This window comes from Zosterops lateralis, assembly GCF_965231275.1.
Source record: "Zosterops lateralis genome assembly, contig: SUPER_6_unloc_1, whole genome shotgun sequence".
NCBI classification, from domain to species: Eukaryota; Metazoa; Chordata; class Aves; order Passeriformes; family Zosteropidae; genus Zosterops; species Zosterops lateralis.
In genome coordinates this window covers 1,308,485-1,321,039 of record NW_028154616.1, presented here as the reverse complement: position 1 = coordinate 1,321,039, position 12,555 = coordinate 1,308,485, and the positions used below count along the sequence as shown (strand labels likewise).

The following is a 12,555-nucleotide window of genomic DNA, read 5'->3' as shown; positions in this document are numbered from 1 at the left end:
GGAATCCCTAAGATTGTTTTCACTGTTTGCAGTAAGAAACTGTTTTAAATGGAGGTCTAATTCTATAGAGAAAAAAGAAAAGCTAATGGTTGTATTCTTCATGGCTAAGGGGAGAGAAATAACATGTTGCTGGCAGTCTTGCAATATGGTACCTGCTGCAACACAAACAGAACCAGAATTTTGTTACAGGTTGCAAATTTCTTTCTGTGTCCTTGAAAATTCTCACAAGAGTGCAAGCATTGCTCTTCATTTGCAAATTGTTAAAGTTGTTATCATTCTTGTGTTACCTTATCCTAATTTCCTTAGCTTGTAATAGCTGTGGCCTATTTACTTTTGAGGTCTAGATCATCTTGGTTTAGCAGAGGCATGGTTACCAGGGGCAGTTTCTATTCCCTCTAGAAGAATGCTTTTATGATTATAATGTTTATAAGCCTCGAGTGAATGGTTGGGAGGACAACGCAGCACTCAGCTCCAGATGGCCCAGTTTTAAGCTACTAACTTCTTCTTTTGATTCTTCTTTTTTTTCCTTTTATTTTAACAATTATTTATTTCCTATTTCCACAAAGTACATTTCTTACTACAAGTGAATTTTCTATGGTTTTAACTTTTTACCAAGCTATTGTGTGGGCAGCTTCACTTACTATGTCTGCTTCTTAGAATGACTTTTAAAGACATTGAAATTGATCTCATTTGTCTTCTGAAATACAGAGCTGGTTAAACTGTGAAACCTTAATGCCTCTCACTTTTGAAAGCTGTGAGAACTGTGCCAGGCCATTTGGAAATCAAATTATCAAAATCAAATTATCTAAAATCAGAATGATCAAAAATCAACTTTTATTTTATCTGCTTCAGCATGGTTAGACATCCTCATGACTTCATCACGGTTAGACAAACCTTCTTTCGCTCATGGAATTCTGCCATTTTATGCATGGTGTAGCTAAAACCTGGAGACTTCAACTTTTGAAGAGGTTGGTATTTTTTATTCAGTTCATCCCCTTAATTTTAACACTTCATTTGAATCTCAGCTTAGTTGCAGTTCACTTGCACCACAAAGGTGTTGAAAGCCAGTCCCAATCCTTGCTGGCACAAGAGCACTGTATGAAGAGATGTATTCTGTGCAGTCCTAGTTAGTAGTTTTATCTGCAATTGATACAAACTATATCTCAAATTGATCAGAGCCAAGTTTAAGGCCTTTTGTTTTCTCTTCATTGACTTCTTATTCTTATTCAGGATGATCTTGATTATTCAAGATATTCTCTTCTTTATGAAACTGATTTGGACAACCTGGTCTTGGAATGTTTAAAACTTCTTTCTTTTGATTGCTTGTTTCCTGAATGCCATGATATAGAATGGATTTGTCCTTTGCTAAAAAAATTAAAGTTTACTAAAACACATTTTGAGGAAATAGCTCAAAGAAGTCACCTGCTAAATGCTTTGAGGTGGAAAAAACCCCATCAATTTACTCTAAGCACGCTTCTCTTACCACCTGCTTCAAATAGATGACATTACACATAAGAATTCAGTCAATATTTTCAATGAAATAATTTGTAATGTTTTGTCAAGACCATAAGTGTTTCAGACCAGACTGTTAGTCATCTGATGCTCATTGATTGTTCATGACTGTAGTGTTCACATTCATTAGGCAGCTTCAGGAACAACATATGTTAGATAAGGAAGATATTTAGGAAGTGATAAAGAGATTAAAGCCATGAATTTACTTCTAACTGTGTTCCAAACAGAAGATGAATCAGACATAACCTTTTTGAATTCATTATTTCTCTTTTGTGTGTGAGAGATGCCATTTTTCCTGGGACAAGAATAAAGAAAAACTAAATATAGTAGAAATGTACATGAATTAAGTGGTCTGAGCTCTTCACATGTTTACAGAGAATGAAAGCAAGAGGTTTGAAAACCTGTCCCTGGCAGCACAGTCACTTTGCACTGTCAGGAGACCCAGCATGCTCCTCCAAGGCATCCAGTGCTAGCCACTGTCACCAAAAGCTATTGGCCCAGATGGAGATATCCTCATTTTGAAATATTGCTTTATTCCTCCATGCAGAGGCATGCATTACAAATTAATTGAACAGGCATGTTTATGTTAGCAGTATGGAGAGCTGAGATGAGAATGGAGAGATATACTTGTGTAAGCAATTCAAGTTCAGTGTGCTGGCAAATGCTTTCTTTTGGTAATTTGAGGCAGCATCACTTTTTCTACAATCAAGGCAAAAGCAGTGAGGCTGCTCATAGAAACAAGTACAAATATAAGTAAGTGAAACACAATGTTGGCATGTTTTACTTGGAGATAGAAGGGAAAAGGAAAGCAAAATTTAAAATATTTTCATATTTTTCCAACTATATATGTGGGCAAAATACTATTAAGTATCTTGTCTACTTGTATAGCAAGGAGCATAGCAATAGGAATTTTTGTGAAATTGCATTTTAGTGGTTGGCACACTTCTGTCTGGTTAAATTCCAGGTATGGGTTTCCATGACCAGTTATGCTAGTATCCAAGGTTTAATTTTGAGCATTTTTCCAGTAAATATTCTGACAATTCACCCTTTGGCATAAAAAGGTGTATGACTGCAGCTGGCTTTTGTTTTGTTTTCTTCTGTGGAGCCTGATTCCGTAGATAAACTCTGAGAACATCTGTTGTGATGAGCCTTGCAGGTAAGACAGCTAAATGAAAGCTTGGTTTTGAGAATCCCAAAGTAAATTTTCAGAGGGGAAAGTGTCCATGTCCTTTGGTCCTATCAAGCTGGGTATATGGGTAATGATCCATAACCAAAAATATAGATGCCTAGGAAGTTCTCATGTTTCTAAGTGGCGTCTGGTTAGAATCAAGTATTCAAATATTTAAAAACTTACTTGAAATTCAAGTGTTAGCTTGACATGGAGACCTGAATGGCACCTTTTGTAGTGGTTTTGGTTTGCTAATCTGAGTCATGGCACCATTTACGTGGTGGTTTCACGTTTGCTGAATTTTGTTTGCCAAAACAGGGAGATAGGATTTTGAGAGAAAAAGGCAAAACAGGCCCCAATTTAAGATAAACAGTTTGAACCTGGAGTGCCTTATATGATCAAGAGGTACTTAAAATTCAAGTTCTTCTGGAGTTCTGAGTCTGGTAGTGAACAAGTTTCTTGACTGTCTCAATGTCTTGGCTTTACTGTCCAAAGCCATATCATGCTGGTAGTGTAAAATTTCACACTGTACTTCAGTGAACCGGGCACTTAAAAAGATATATTGACACAAACTTAAACAGAATTCTGCAAAACTCCTGACCACATGCGAATCTTTCCAATTACAATGTTTTGCCAGTCTTTACCTCACATCATCATCTAAAGTTGTGCTTTCTTTTAGAGAAAAGTATTTATTTAATCTGACAAGAATTTAGCCACCCAGATTGAATTCTTAATGCTCTGGGCTCTTAGGAAGACCAGAGTATTTTGAGCCAGTTCTCAGGTCTGAACAGACAAAGAACCATTGATGAAGGTTGGTAAAAAAATTCTTATGATGCTGATTCTGGTTTTCTGGGTGTCTCGGTTTGGGGTTATTATCATCTGATGTGAGTGAGTAGCTTTGTCTTCTCATGTGAATATTTTCCCCTCAGGGATCTGAGAAAAATATTGATTTTTACCAATGTTTTGGTAAAACATAATACTCCTGGGAGGATTATGCTGTCAGGTGCTGGATGATCCTGCATCTGTAGAAGTGAGGCTGAAAACATCTGAAGCTCTCACGTTTCAGGCTCAGACTTTGGGTCTTGGTAGTATTCTAAGACATCAGCATTGGCTATCTTCAAAAAGTAATTTCATCTGCTCAAAATAAGTTCCAGGCATTTGTTTATGGAATTTAGTTGTTTATTGCAAATTTTGGAAAAAGTATAAAAGAACCTGCAAATAGCCTATGGTTTCCAAAGAGATTGTAATCCTTCAGTCAGAAACTGAGCTCCTTGCAGACTTGATGAGATTTGAACGATGAACATAAGTGCCAGAATGCATTTAATTTCTGCCCACTTTTCTCTATAGGCCTCCTGTGTCTGACACATCTGAGTGACACTCACAGGACAGGGATCCTGCAGTGGTTGTGTCCTCTGAGACACTTTTTCTGGGGCTGTATCTTATTTCCAACGTTACGACATGAGGGCATAGTGACTTTTACACATTGTAGAAAATTCCTTTAAGGTGGCTTTCAAGGGGTAATCTTTTAGAACCTAAGCGACACCTAAATGGTGGATTTAAGATACCTTTACCTTTGGAAAAATATGAGTTAATTCAGTGTAAGAAGTTTGGCTTTCACCACAAAGTCAGTGTGAAATTGCAAAGGAAAGTAAATGATTTGCAGCTCTCAGGAGCATTTTAGAAACAAGTGCTGCGTGGCTGTTCCAAAACAGAGCAATTCCTGGAGGTCAGCACAAGCTGTCAGATCTGCTTGCACTTGCCCTGTGCCAGTTTGTCTCCTCTAATTGCAGACAGGACTTTTACACTATAGAAAAATCTCATACCCTGTTCTGATAAGAAGATAGGATCTATCATAGCATGGTTATTTTTTTGGATATTTTTTATTGTTTGAATGCACACCAACCATAAATTTGCACTTAAAAGGATGCCTGTATTTTATATTATGACATATACATTATCACTTACTTGAGTAGTTCTTTTAGCTAAATTTAGAAAGACAGTTTTAGGTCATGAAGTCTAGAGAAAAATTTCAAATACAGAAAGAGAATATGTTCCATTAATATGCCATGTATGAATTATGTGGAAAACATTTGAAATGGAGATTGATTGTTCATCATTCTCCATCCTAGCAGATTTTATTATAATGGATTCTCACTGGAGTGCTACATGCACACATGCACAAATGCACACACAGAGCACTTAACCTATCCAAAAAAACTGGGCTTTCTGTAGTGTTTAGGATGGATTTAGTTAATTGAGTATTGATTTAAAGAATTTGGAATACAACTGTCCTAAATCTTTGGTTAGGACACTTCTATGGCATCTATGCTGTACAAGCATCAGTTAATGCGTCCTCAGTCATTGGGACTGGAATGTGCCAGAATAGACTACAGGAGAATGACCTGAATTGAGAATGGGATCAATGTTGAAATCCACACTGAACTGACAGTGGAATGAAAAATGCACAGGTCAAAGACAGTTGAGCAAAATAGTCTGCCCAGTAAGATCTGCATGTAGCAAAACCATATAAATCAGCTGAGAAAAGTCTGAGAGCTATGTAATCTTCACTGAAGATAAAGTTTCTTTTAATTTACAAGAGGAGTTTAATGATTTCACAAAAACCTGGCAGTACTAATTACCATATTGATATCTAGTTCAGAACAGTTCTTTGGAAATAATTTCTCATTTTCTTTCAGACCAATGTATTATTATCATTTTATTTAGGCATGTCAGCACCTTCTCTTTATTGAGGAGAATATGCAGTTTCTTTTATGAGTGTATAAATATATAATCTTCCATGTCCCTGGGTGCACACATATCAATGTGTGTATATACAAGTATACCCAGATACACTTAAGACCTTCATATTTTCCACGAGAGAATTTTTCATTACCTTGTTATATCATGCTAAGACCTTAAGAGCCCTTTATGTCAGTTGTAAAGATGTCAAGTTCTATTAATAAAGGACTTAGACATGAGCATGACTTGGAAAATACATTTGTCTTTAGAAATAAAAATGGCATTCTTCTTCTATGGTTTAAAAAAAAAATCAAGGCATTTCCTAAAAACTTTTAAGAAAAAGAAATTACTGCAATTATTTAATCCCTAAATTTTATTAAATGAGCAAATTAGAATCAATAGAAATCAGTAGTTGGAAAAATGTCTTTCAGGTTTCAAGTTCCAAAATTACTCTTCTTCTCATAGAGAGCTTTAGTACAGAAGGCCTCTTGCCCTTTTGTGTGTTCTCAACTCACTCTCAAATATGTGGCCATAAGATGGATAGTACTGTCTTGGGACAGATGTTTAGGGGAAGACTGGAGTAAAAATAACCTTCAGCTAACTTGCTTTGGCAAAACTGTAGGATATATTATCTGTGTTTTGTCTACTTTCAGAGCTTAAGTGAACCACAATGGCTTTGAAAATTACTTTTAAAAATGCTCGAGTTCCAGAAAGCCAAGTATTGTAGAAGACAACTTTTTCCAAACTTTCAACATATAATAGTGAAAGGAAATCTCTCACATTCATATTCTTAGAATACTGGTGTTGAGTCATGAAGAAGAATCATGCAGACATGCTGTAACCTAATGCTCTCTTTATTCTAGTAAATTATAGTTCTCATGTGCATGACTCCTTTTTTGCCTGTCAGTTTATTTACTCAACCTTTCAACTGTTTATAGTGTAAATATGATGAGTTTGAACTTATCAGTTCACACGACCCACCAAATCTCCTTGTCACTACCAATTATTAGTGTTTAGTACTACACTTAGACCTGTGTCTCTGTTTCCCTCTGCTGTTCTGCTGAGACATTGCTTGTTTTCCCAGTCTAAGCCCTGTGCTTGGGAAGCCACACTTAGATCACTTTGAAGCCAAATTGTGTTACTTGCTTGCCTACAAACATCTGCCAGAAGGTCTCCAAAACTATTAGAACACAAGGTTTATGGTGTGTCCACAGTACACAAAAGCATTGGGATGCAGATGTTTAAAAGCCCTATAGCAGACAAAGGTGGGTTTTTGGGGTGGTACAGCTGGCAATGACAGCGACAGAGATGTCATGTCCCACCTATTGGATGAAAATTTCTTTGACTGAAGGTAAGATGAGCTAAACAGAAAGCCCCAAGATGGAAAGCAGTTTTTCCACCCACTGCATTTCCACCAAGGATATCCAGCGGGTTTGAAAAACCCTGTAAGGGTGGGTGGGATAGAAGGTAAAACAGAAGAGGGAAACTTCCACATCTAGATCTGTTGCTGTGGAGGGAAACTTTCAGGTTTTGATTCAGTGGAAAAACAAATTGTATCTGAGAAGAATAAAGATATCTAAAAATATCCCTTAGATTTATTTTCATATATGAAACACTTTCAGAGAAGACAGAAACCTTAACAATTTCTTCAGATGTTTTTTCACAAACATAAAACCCATAGATACAAACTTAGTTGCTGAGGTATGCCTTACTCATACTTGACTCTTGACTCTTCCTCTCACTGATATAATTCTTTTTCATGAGTTTTGATCTTACTTTGGGAGGTTTCATATGCCACTTTCCTGTGATGTCGATGCCATTAGTCAGTGAGGGGCTGACACGTGCCCAGAGCAGTGGGGAGTTGAGGCCAGGCACTTTTACCCTAAGTCATCCTCTCTGACTGGAAGGGATCTGGTGCTGGAAGGGTGCTCTCATGTGGGAAGGGTGGGCTTTTGGTTGACAGTTCTGCTTCAGACTTTCACTGGCCAACTAAGAAAGTGGAAGATAACTCCAAATGATTAGTGAAGGCTTTAAAGGTGTTTCTAGAAGCTGTTTTAGTGGGTCATGGCTGTGGCTGTGCAGTGTTGGCTCTTCCTGACAACGTCATCCAAACCTGCCAGTGGATGATGTGCAGTATTTATGCCCTCACTTGAACCCTCAGTATTCAAGGCTGGCTCCATCTGCCGCGTCCTTGACAGCACTCAGCCAGGATGGAGTGGCAGCTGCACTGCAGGGTGTGGGGCCTGGCTGTAAGGAAGGGAAATCCTCCTGCACTGCAAGGAAATCCCCCTGCATAGCAAAGCTCTGCAGAGTTCACCACCAGCAGCAGCAAATTTACTCACACTTGTGTCTTTTGGTAGGCAAGCAAATGCCTGTTGAAGTCGGAAATCTGGTCCTATTTTGTTTACATAAAATAACATTTACCTCGATTTAAGTCACTCCAAAGGACCTGATTTCTGTCCCCCCCCAATTTAAAATATTTATGTGGAAGTTCTCATATTGTGATATTTGTGCAAGGTCTTTAGAAATATCATATGAACGGAAGTACATAATTTAATATTATTTGAAGCATTTTATAACACTAGGTTATATGATACCTAATAATGAACTTCAGTATAATTTTCAAATTCACTTAGGCATGAAAGGAATATTATCTTATCTAGTATAGATTGTGGTAAAAATGCATTTAGATGTTATGTATTTGACAAGTCAGAAACTAACATTTCTCTGAAACACAAAGGGCTGCTCCGCCCATCTTTAACCAGCCTTTGCCAACTGCATTTTAAATTACAAAATGGGAATTTTCTAGTTGCACAGAATCCAAAATATATTTGGATTTGCTTTCATTTGCTAAATGGACAGGGCATAGTATGTGACACAACTGGCACACCTGCTCATCTGAAGATCATGAAGCCACTGATTAGGAGCCAAAAAAGCCTCTGTGCTAACAAATATTTAACATACATGTGTATATTTGCAAGAGAGAAATATATTTTTACATTTGTAAGAGAAACACAATTAGAAAAGGCAAAGGACCAGTCTGGTTCTGCAGACTCCAGTTCAGGTAGTCGATTTTAAGCTGTTTGAAGGTAAGCTCTATGTTATTTAAAAATCTTAGTTCTTCTAAATAAATAGCAGCAAATGTTAGATATTTTAAGCAGAAAGAACTCATGACTGAAAAACAAGGAACAAAAAGGCTTATTAAAGTAGATCTGAGGTTCTTTAGGAATATATGAATTTTCAAAATGTGTATCTTTTGAGCATTACAAAAGAAAAAAGTATGTATATGTATGTATACACAGAAACACACATGCTATATTTGTAGAAGTACAAATGTAAAGCAGAAAGAAGTAATGCAAAGGCACCTTATTTTATTGACATTTGATGAAATCACAGCTATTCTGGGAAGCAAGAAATATATGAGCTGTTTCAAAGCTGTATAGAAATAAATGAAACAAAGCAAAAAGGTAGTCTTAGGTTGCCTCAAGTATTTCTCACAAGCACAGGCAAATATAGGTGCTTATTTTGGCATGGACACTCAGGACTCCCTCTCTGCAGCCAGGCTCTTTTACTTGCTGAACACTACCAATTAAATTTGAGTATGAAATATAACCTAAGCTGATCAACCTTGCTGAGATTTAGTTAACTCTGAGTGAAGAAAAAAGTATAATGTTAGCTGTTCTAAGTCAGAAATAGTGTGCTTGCAAACTTTATATCCTTGTTGGAAGGTGTAAAATCAATATGTTAGCCCATAAACTCTGTCTATAACCTGCTCATGGGACAGATTTGACTTTGACCTTCCTCTCTCTGGATGTCTTGGTATTTTCACTTTTGTACAAGAGACCAAGCTTCAGAAAGTATGTAGATATTGGCTCTGATGGCTTTATGTCTTTAGTGTTTAAATAGAATGTATTTGACCTCATGAATTTTTAAATTGTATTAATAGATACAAACATTGGTATCCCACACATTTATAAATTAATAAGAAGCCGCAAAGGGAAGCAATAAATAGTGAAAACTAATGAAAGTGAAATCTGATGCATGTCCTGGAATAGTTTTGACAGACACAGTACCCATTTTCTTTGGAATTGTTTTATGGACCTGTAGCTCTTTTACAGATGCATTTAAATTTCATCTGTGCTCAACCAGGTGTTCTTCAGATCTTGAAAGGAAAGAGATTTCTTTCAGCTCTCCATCCTCCCTGGTATGTATACAGTACTGTGTATTTTCTTTTTTGAACTTACATATGTATTTTTCTCCAAATGTATTGCATCTAAGGTGTAAAATCCTAACACAGGAACAGTACCACTTATAGCAAATGCTGTACAAATACTCAGATAGGCATGATTCTGATTTTAATTCTTTACAATTATCTTAAAAAGAAGGTAAAATAAGCAAGTGGGGCAATCAATAGCTGGGAGCAAATCAGAATTTTAAAATCCAAACAAACAAAGTTATGTATAATATTTTGCTGGAACAGACAGAGGATAAAAGCAAAGACTAATCAAACTTCCTTTAGGGGTGTTTTTGTGCCTCTCTCTAAAGATATCCAGCCTCACTATATATAGTCTTGTCAGCTGTCTTGCTACTCAATTCCCCTGGCTTTCCTTGGGGCCCTAAAGTTGGTGGTTTTACACTGTAGCTAAGGCAAAAGAAAAAAGTTTTCTCTTAAAATATCCTATTGGTTCTCTGGCTGTCTCTGCCCAAGTACCTCTAGAAATGATAGTAAAGAGAAGTGCTTTCTCTGAAGGCTTTTTGAGCATCTTGTTTTGAAGACCTTTTAATGACCTGAAATACCTAAGCAGTACATATTAAATAAACAAATACAAATAAGTCAGGGAGGTTTCTAGAGCTGTCTGATTCTTGTGCAACAAGCAGCCATGACTTTTGGTGGCTGTGACATATATATATAAATATGTCCCCAAGAGTGAAAATTGTCATTCAGTGAAATAAGTAACCCTCATCAAGGCAGATCTCTGCTGAATTGCATGTGCTATTTTACAGTGACTGGTGCAGACCAAACTGGAGAGAGACTCCACTGGAATGAATGGCAATTTCATGGCAATTCATCCAAACATTACTCATATCTTCTGGCAAGGTTATCTAAGGATAGAACTATAAAAAGAAAGTGTTTAAATGAGCTTTTAAATCAGCTGTAGAGACTGCAGGTCTCTACAGTATCCTTGTTTACAACTGCTTTCATACATGAAATACATAAGAATGAGGTATTTTCTGCATTTAACAGATGAATTAAATAAAAATTTTATTACACAGTGAAAAGTTAAAGTACTACTGACTAAGGATACTAAATCATTTATTGTACAATAATATATTTGAAGGAATGAGCAGATGTTTAACTGTACTAAAATGCAAAGAAAATTTTCCCTATTATTGAAGTCCCATAGGCATTTTTGATTGAAGGGAGATAGCTATCAGATTATTCAGTGTGAATGGTCCCAATAAAACTTCTCTGTAACTCTGATTCATTTTATTAATCTATATGGTGGACTTTGGACATGGAAAGTCACAAATCAATTTTCAGTCAGACTGACACTGAAAGACTGTGCATAATTGAAGATCCATCAATTCAAGCTTGATATTTTCCCCAAGGTGCAATTTCAAGGAAAATAAAAATCACAAGTTCCTTTGCATATCTGGTATCTCATAGCAGCTTTAATAAAAAATTTCTTCCTCCTTCGTTTCAGAAAACATTCACATGGTGGTATAATCAATCCAGCTGACTCATAACTTCTTTGCATAATAGAATAAAATAATAAAATGTCAAAATAGCTGTTGTGCTACAGGAGTACTTGTTTTGCCTACTGGTTACTAAAAGTAACATTTTACTAATATCTTTGTGATTGACAAACACTTAAGAAGTTACAGGTATTCAAGGGCATGCTAATCAGCAAAAAAAACATTCTTTAATGCAGGTAATAGGGCAAAGCTTGTAGAAAAAACTTAATGCAAATGTTAGTTTTGGTAGAACACTTTGCTACTGAACTTCTTAGAGCTGTCCAAGAGATCTTTGCTGTCAATGAATGAAGAAAAAAGAAGTAGGAGAGATATTTCAGAGACTGTATTACAGTTATCAAAAGGTGTGCTGTATATTTGATAAGCTATCCAAGTTCCAGAACAAGAAACTTCCAGTGTGCAGAGTTCCGAGCAGAAATCATGAATAAAAAAATCTTCTTATTTTAATTTTTTTTCTTTCAGGAAATGAGCAAGTCTGGAAGATCTTGATAACACTACAGAGAAAGACAAGAAACAATGTTATGGTAAACATGACTCTTAGCAAGATCTGCAGCAGTGTTATTTGAACTAAACCTTCTGTATGAAACATTCATGACTGACAGAAAAACTAGGATGGACTTAATAAATATTGCTGTTATGTTTTAACAGTTTTCCCTGGTTTTTTTTTCTTACTGGTTCATAAGAAAAATGAGAAAAAATGTTTAATATTTTCCAGTCTATTATCTGCCAATCTTAGCACTGGTTTATAACCACAAAAATTCTTCTAAGAATACCATTCTTTGCCAGATTAAGACACCTTCTGCTGTATTATTCAAAAGTTATCTCAGCAGAAGGTGTAATGAAACTCTGGTAGGTGTATATGGGATTATTTTACCTTCTTGCAACAATTTATATGACACTCTTGGAAGCTGGAAGCTGAAATATTAAAGAACCTGTTTTCTGGAAGAGAAGTTTAAATATTTTGTTATGAAAATGAAGAAAACTAAGACATTGATTTGCCTCTTTTTTCTCCTCCTCTTGCCACTTCTTCCTGCTTTTTTCCATTGGAAAATAATAACACAATATATAATTACATATAATAAATAAATAATAATATGTATATAACTGCAACAAAAAAAAAGAATTGTAATAATAAAACATTCCTAGCACATAAATCAAAGGGGCCCAGGTCACTGGCAGATAACTCTTGTCCCAAGCCACGCAAAATAGCAGTTTGAGAAACCATAATCCTCTTGTCTGGGGAGCTCTTTTAGGATTCTGGCTTCACCTGATGTAACTCTGTTCTCTGTGGATGGAAAAATGCATCTCTGCCAGATTTGGCATCTTGCTTTTTTGACCTAGGAAATAAGTCTTAAAGTGCATACTTGTATTTCCTGATCTGT

The 12,555-nt window shown here is 36.1% G+C and overlaps 1 long non-coding RNA gene across 1 annotated transcript; it reads left to right on the top strand.

The window, feature by feature from the left end:
* Positions 1-856: 856 nt before the first annotated feature.
* LOC310911257 lies at positions 857-11,741 on the top strand. Its single transcript, XR_014590476.1, has 3 exons — positions 857-968; positions 9,538-9,623; positions 11,636-11,741. It is a non-coding gene; the product is annotated as an uncharacterized lncRNA (long non-coding RNA).
* The last annotated feature ends 814 nt before the right edge of the window (positions 11,742-12,555 follow it).